This window comes from Phoca vitulina, unplaced genomic scaffold (assembly GCF_004348235.1).
Source record: "Phoca vitulina isolate PV1807 unplaced genomic scaffold, GSC_HSeal_1.0 scaffold11, whole genome shotgun sequence".
NCBI classification, from domain to species: domain Eukaryota; kingdom Metazoa; phylum Chordata; class Mammalia; order Carnivora; family Phocidae; genus Phoca; species Phoca vitulina.
In genome coordinates this window covers 22,160,740-22,168,851 of record NW_022589714.1, presented here as the reverse complement: position 1 = coordinate 22,168,851, position 8,112 = coordinate 22,160,740, and the positions used below count along the sequence as shown (strand labels likewise).

Sequence of the window (8,112 nt, the reverse complement as noted above, 5' to 3'; positions counted from 1 at the left end):
CTAATTGTCAAGAGAATTGAAATTATCAGTTGTATTAGGGTTCTCCAGAGAAACAGAACCAATAATATAGATGCTGTAGATAGAGATAGATACATACATACATACAAAGACAGCAAGAGAGAATGAGAGATAACAGAGATATAGAGCTTTATTATGAGGGACTGGTGTATGGATTACGGAGGCTGAGAAGTCCCACAATCTGCTGTCTGCAAACTAGAAAACCAGGAAAACCAGTGGTGTAGTTCCAGTCCACACACGAAGGCTGGAGAACCAGAGGAGTCAATAGTGTACGTCCCCATCTAAGCCTGAAGGCCTGAATCCGGGAGCACCAATACCTAAAAGCAGAAGAAGATAGATGTCCTAGCTCAAGCAGAGAGCTCATTTGCCCTTCGTCTGCCTTTTTGATCTATTCAAACCCTCAACAGCTTGGATGATGCCCATGTGTCTTGGTGAGGGTGATCTTTCATTAGTGTATGGATTCAAATTCTAATTTCTTCTGGAAACACCCTCAAGGATCAGACAGATCCAGAATTAATGTTTTTACAAACTATCTGAGCATCTTTTAGTCTAGTCAAGTTGAAACACATAAGATTAACCATCTCAGCAGTAGTCCAAATTTATATGGTGTGATGTTATTTACACCTTGTATAATCTTTTCAAATTGCTCAATACAAACAAAACATCTCCTGAAAAAGCCTGATACATAAAAATCAGAGAAAAGAAAAGATGAGGTTAAAGCTGAGGCAAAGTAAATACCTGGAAATAGTTGTTGTGGAAAGTAGAAGCAATTTGTATATATACATATAGTATATATGTATAAATTTATAATATATATAAAGAGCAACAGATTTATATATATATATATATATAACTAAACATTTAACTAAAATTTTGAACATTTAACTAAAATTTATTGAATGACCAGACATTTTAAGACCAAGTGAGGAAGATAGGCTAAATGTCAACTTTCATGAGGCTTACTGTTTAGGACTTCAGTAAGCTCTAGGAAGATAAGATATAGCCACAAGAAACACAGGTACATCTATGGTAAAGATATGCTAAGTTAAAAAGATGGGGATGAAATATCTGGCTTAGTGAGAAAAGGAGAACAATGAGCTCTGACATCAACAAGATGGTAGAATAGGAGGTTCTAGTCCTCATACTCCCTCATAAAACACCAATTTAAACAACAACCTATGGACAAGAATGCCTTTATGGAAATTCAGAGGTTCCAGTACTTCAGTGGAGCAAAAATCCTGAGAATAGATACATTGAAGAGAGTAAGAAATTGTTTCACTTTACTTCTTGGTCTGATTTCTCCCAGGAGGGAAAGTGAGAGTGAAGTGCCTGCCCAGCTTCTCCAGCCCTGTGGGATTTTGCTCAAAAAGTCCACTTATGTCTTACCTGACCCAAGACACTAAGATCAGCACAGTTGAATAGTCTGGAGACAGGAGGAGAGAAAAGTGGCCAAGATTCACAGCAAACGGTGTGTGGATCTCAACAAACAGCTGCAGATCGTATTAACTGACTTATGGACCCCACCAAGAACCTCATGCACAAAATTTATAAGGCTGCCTCATGGCAGGGAGACCCCCATGGCCAGTTGATAAACACCCCTGGCACTCTGCATGGTTCCCTTCTGGCAGGTACCCCATAGTGTATGCCTCATGAGTATGAGTATGAGCCCATGAGTATGAGCCTCCACAGATGGCATGTGTGAGGACCTTCAGATAGCTACAGATATAAGCAGTGAGCTTGACCTTGCTGGATTGGGAGAAGATGCACAACCTTGAACTCTTCAGGGCACAGACTGAGGAAAAATAAACTATAGGCTTCTCAAGCACTAAGCTTGACTTTGTGAAATTGAGAGAGGGGCACACAATCCTAAGACTTCCTCCCAAGACAAGAATAAGAAGAGTAGACCTGGTACACTCATAGAAAAGGTCTGAGAGACCAATAATAATATTTACTAGCTAATATAACATAACATAAAATAAAATAAAATAAAATAAAAGAGTTACCAAATACTCTGAACTTAGGTAGCTGATACTCTGCTAAGTGTATGCATTACTTAATTAAATCTTATCAATAACCTTGTGCAAATGATATGATACCTCACCTTATAGATGAGCAAAATGAGCCTCATAAATGTGACATTACCAGACAATGGTCATACACCTAAAAATGGAAAGCAAGGAGACTTGAAGACAAAACATGAGAATTCAAAAACTTTAGTTTCAATTTCAGTAACATATAGCTTCAAATAATTGTAAATCTACATTTGATGAGATTAGCAAAAAAGAAGAAACAATTCTGATTAGGAGGGTCTATTGGAGTCTTCTATAATGGAGTAGATTGAAATTTGTTGTTCAGGTAATGGGAAGTCATTGGAGTCTTTAAAACAAGGAGCAGACATAATCAAACATTTTACTTAAAGATTGTATCATGTCATCATATTTTATCATATACCAGAAGTATTAGGGGCATAAGTCATAAAAGTGAAAGAAAGATAACACAGAGAAGAGTGTTGATTGTGGCAACTGAGGGAGAGGAGAGAAATATGGAACCCAGAGCCCTGGCCTGAGCAGGGAAAAAGGAGGAAAGGATGCCTGCTATCCAGGAGATAACTTTTTCTTTCAGGTAAATAGCTGGTGTTTTATGAGACTCCTCTCATTGATGACTAAAAAAACTAGTTTATCCTGACCTGTGGTATTCCTAAGTTCAAAATTGACAGGATTTAGGTCAGAAAAAAAAAAAAAAAAAAAAAGAAAGAAAGAAAAGAAAAGAAAAAAATTGCCTCTTGCATTTATCTGTATCTTTTTTTCTTTATATTTGTAGCAAGAATTACTATCAAACTCTACTCACTGGGCCAGAGACCCTTGTGGTGTTAGTGAAGGCCTTGCCCCTCATGTAGCACGCTTTTTACACTTGTGAGTTCATTGACCAGTATCTGTATCGTTTTTTTTCTTTTTTTATAAAACCATCATCTAACATATTTTCTGTGACATTTGGAATTAAAGCTCTTAAATCCAAGGAGTTGGGGGGAGAGGCTATATTATATTATGTTTAAGAAGTTGGTTCCAGATTCAGTTTCTGGTTGCAATCTCCACTGAACCACGTACTAACTGTATTGCCTTGAGAAGGTTACTGGCTATCTCTAACTTCAGTGAAACTACAAATGGTTGCTGTGAAGATTAAATGAAGTAGTGTGGAACAAGTAATAAGCTTATTGTTGGCACAGAGTCACAGCCTAAAAATGTTGGAGATACTCTTTTCAGTATGTATGTACACTTAATCCATTTTTTTCTTGAGTTTAAAATATATTGACTTTCAATGTATCAACAACAAATAGCGATGTATTGATTCATTCAACAAATATTTATCAAGTGTCTATATACATAGCGGTCACCAGTAACAGAATTTTTTTTTTAAAAGCAAAAAATTATATTTTTATTTCTTGAGTATTTATAAAGTTAGTCACCGGGAAGGACTTCCAGAATGGCACTGTAAATACCTCTGAAATTCTACTCCTTTTTAAAAGCAATGGTAATACTGACAAAAACTGCCAAAATCTTTTGGTACTCTGGAAGTTAACCAAAGGCTTATAACAATATAGGAAGCTGTAACAATATGAGAGGCTGTTTTAAAGAAAAGCAGCTGCAAAAAGAGAAGTGAGTGTTACAGCATTTTAAGTTGTCCTATTTCCATCCTCCCATTCCCAACATCATGGTAGTCTCAAAAAATACATACATATATACATACATATATAAAATAAAAGAACCTGACAATTACAGCACCTGTGAAACCCAGCAGTTGAGTACCATTGGAGGATGAAGAGCAGGTGACTGAGGAGGCAATAACAGGACAAACAAGAGGCCTACCAAAAAACTTAAACCTGGAGAAAGAGATGTCCATATGGAACTTTGAAATCAGAGATATATTCCTGGAAATCTAGAAGTCTTTATGCACATGCAGGGTTGTGGTCATGCCCAGGAATGACCTGAGAAGGCCGTTGTCTTTTCATCTCTTGCTGACCTTGAGGGTTTGCATAAGCAGGAAGTGAACAACAGGGAAAGATGGAAACTACATGATAGAATCTTGAAGATAGGATCCAAGACAAACATAGAACCCCTCAGAAAAAACTAGAAGACAGCGGTTTAAGGAATTTATGGAAAACTGTCCAATCATTAGCAGACAATTAAACTAACTTAGCAGAGACTTCAATGGCATGCATGTCTTTACAGAACGTAGGAAAGTTGTCAACAGCAGCGTCATGAAAACAACAAATAGCAACAAAAAGAAATCTTGGAGAAAGAAATGGAGGATATGATTTCAAGAGGTGCTAGATTTTTTAAAAATGTGTAGGTCCCAACAAAAACATTAAAGACATTCAAAAGACAGGAAAGCGTGGTCCATACACGGAGAAAAAAGTCAATAAAACTGTTCATGAGATGCCCAGATGTTGGACTTACTAGAAAAATACATTAAAATCAAAATTAGTTTATTGAAAATAGAAATAAAGTAACAAAACTTTACCTTAGCTATTTTTTTAAAGAGTAGACTCAAATCACTAAAATCGGTAATAAATAAAACAGGGTAAATTACTTCCAACTCTAGGAAATGAAAAGGATCATGAGAAAATATGAATAATGTGTGTAATAAATTAGATAATGTAGCTGATTTGAAAAATTTCTTTGAAGGCAAAAATTACCAATACTGACTCGAGAAATATAAAATCTGACTAGACCTATAACATTTTGAATTAATAATAAAAAACTTCCCAAAAAGAAAACCTAGTCCCATATAACTTTACTAGTGAATTCTACCAATTGTTTAAAAGAAAATATGAACAACTTCACAAACTTCTAAAAATGGATGAGGAGAGAGAACTTCCCAAAACATTCTATGAGACCATTATTACCCTGGTACAAAAATCACACAAATACATCCTAAGAAAACTACAGACCAATATACCTATGAATCTAGATGAAAAAATCCTAAACACATCTGTGAACTAATACTGAAAGATCTCCAACATATGATATGAAGAAGGCAAGGGTCAAGAGTCACTACAATGTTTACTATATTCCATATTTTTTGTAATAAAGAGGTGAAATGAGAAAAACAAAAAAGAAAAAGAAAATTAACATCATACTTATACTTAATAGTGATAAATTTAGCATTCTACCCCTAAGATCAGGAAAAATACTTTTGTGTCTGCTCTCATTCTCCCCTTTTTTTTCTAACGATTTTACTTATTTGAGACAGAGAGAGAACATGTGGGGGTGGGGGGAAGGGGCAGAGGGAAAGTGGGAGGGAGAAGCAGACTCCCTGCTGAGCGGGGGAGCTGGACTCTGGGTTCCATCACAGGATCCTGGGATCATGACCTGAGCCAAAGGCAGACACCTAACCAACTGAGCCACCCAGATGCTCCTCTCATCCCCTTAATTACACATTGTTCTTGACGTTCTAGTCAGAGAGATTACTAAATAAAAAGAAATAAAAGGTGGGCGCCTGGGTGGCTCAGTTGGTTAAGCGACTGCCTTTGTCTCAGGTCATGATCCCGGAGTCCCAAGATCGAGTCCCGCATTGGACTCCCTGCTCGGCAGGGAATCTGCTTCTCCCTCTGACCCTATACCCTCTTGTGCTCTCTCTCTCTCACTCTCTCTCTCAAATAAATAAATAAAATAAAATCTTTAAAAAAAAAGAAATAAAAGGTGTCCTGATTGGAAAGGAAAAAATAAAACTATATTTGCAGATTATATGATCCTTTATACAGAAATTTCTAAGGATTCACAAACAACTTTTGAACTTATCAAACAGTTCAGCAAGGCTATAGTATATAAGATCAACAAACAAAAATCAATTGTATTTCTTTTTTTTCTTTTATAAAGATTTTTTTTTTCTTTGAGAAAGAGAGAGCAGTGGGGAGGGGCAGAGGAAGAGGGAGAATCTTAAGCAAGTACCACACCTAGCGTGGAACCCAACACAGGGCTGCTCTCACAACCTGGAGATCATGACCTGAGCTGAAATCAAGAGTCAGACACTTAACCCACTGAGTCACCAAGGTACCCAAGAAAAATCAATTGTATTTCCATGCATTAGAAAAAAGAAATCCAAAAATGAAATTAGGCAAATAATTTTGCTTAAAATTTAGCATAAAAAAAAACCCAAAGGCTGAAAACAAAGGGCAAGACTGTACATTGAGAACTATAAAACACCACTGAAGCAGATTAAAGAAGGCCTAAATAAATGTGTCACATGTTCACAGCCTGGAAGACTTAATATTGTTAAGATGGTAATACTCTCCAAGGTGATATAAGATTCAAAGTAATCCCTCTAAAATTCCAAATGGCTTTTTGCAGAAATTGATAAGCTGATCCTAACATTTATATAGAAATGCAAGAGATTCAGAATAGTCAAAACAACATTACAGAAGAAAAATAAATTTGAAAATTTGAATTTTGAAAAATGAAGACTCACATTTCTTCAAAGCTTTGAAACTACAATAATCACGACATGGTGGTGCTGGCATAATGATATATAAAACAACGATAGATTTGAGAGTTCAGAAATAAATCTATACATATATGGCCTATTGATTTTTGACAAGGATGTCAAGACAATTAAATAGGAGATAAAATCATTTTTTAAAATAATGAGACAACTGGATATCTGCAAAAGAATGAATTTAGAACAATATCTTAAATCATATACAAAAATTAATTTAAAGTGGATTATAGATTTAAATTTAAGAGAGAAAACTGTAAAATTTTTAGAAAAAAATATAGGGACAAACCATGTGACCTTGGATTAAACACAAAAGATAAAATACATTAAATATCATCACAATTTTAAAAATGTTTTGCTTCAATAGATACAATCAAAAAGGTGAAATTACAAATCACAGAATAGGAGAAAATATTTGCAGATCATATATCTGATAAGGGACTGGTATCTGGAACATATAAAGTACTCTTAAAATCATGATAGAAGACAATCCAATTAAAAAGTAGGCAAAGGATTAAATGAATATTTCTCCTAATACTGTATAGAAATGGTGAATAAGCACATGAGAAGATGTTCAACATCATTAGTCAGTAGGGAAATGCATATGAAAAGTGCAATGAAATGTTTCTTCAATCCCAGTAAAATAGCTGAATTTAAAAAGTTAGACAAAAACTAGTGCTAATGAGGATATGGAGAATTTTGAGCCCTCATACACTTCTTATAACACTGTAAATGATGCAGCCACTTTGGAAAACAGTTTAACAATTCTTCAAAATGTTAACATAGATTTTGCATATGACCCAGCAATTCTACTCCTAGGCATACACCAAAGAGAATTGAAAACAAATGCCCATATGCAAGTCTGTACATAATTCACCAAAACAATATAATTCATAATAGCCGGAAAAATAGACACAAGTATCTATTAACTGATGAATAAATAAGCAAGTGTGATATATCCATACATACAAGGGAATATTATTGGGCAATGAAATGGAAAGTAGTACTGATGCATGCCACAACATGGAAAAACTTTGAGTATATTATATGCAATGAAAAAAGCCAATCACCAAAGGTCACACTTTTTATGATTCCGCTTAAATGAATTATCCAGAATAGGCAAATCCACAGACAAGAAAGTAAGTTAATGATTTCCAAGTGCTCAGGGGAGGCAGGAATGAGGAGTGACTGTTAATACATATTGGGGTTTTTTTTGGGAGGAGGGTGATGAAAATATGCTAAAAGTATGCTAAAGCATAACTTTAAACATACTGAAATATACTGAATTGTACACTGTAAAGGGAAATATTGGTGATATTTTATTTTATTATTTTTATTTATTTATTAAAGGTTTTTTTTTTATTTATTTGAGAGAGAGAGAGAGAGAGCACAAGCAGGGGGAGGGGCAGAGGCAGAGGGAGAAGCAGACTCCCCACTTAGCAGGGAGCCCAATACGGGGCTCCATCCCAGGACTCCAGGATCATGACCTGAGCCAAAGACAGATGCTTAACTGACTGAGTCACCCAGGTGCCCCCAAGTTGGTGGTATTTTAGTTATCCCAATATCCTATTATTTTTTTTAATTACTATAAAGAAAATACAC

The 8,112-nt window shown here is 35.4% G+C and overlaps 1 non-coding gene across 1 annotated transcript; it reads right to left on the bottom strand.

The window, feature by feature from the left end:
• Positions 1 to 2,830: 2,830 nt before the first annotated feature.
• LOC116635918 lies at positions 2,831 to 2,985 on the bottom strand. Its single transcript, XR_004300229.1, has one exon. It is a non-coding gene; the product is annotated as a small nucleolar RNA SNORA62/SNORA6 family (small nucleolar RNA).
• Positions 2,986 to 8,112: the final 5,127 nt, after the last annotated feature.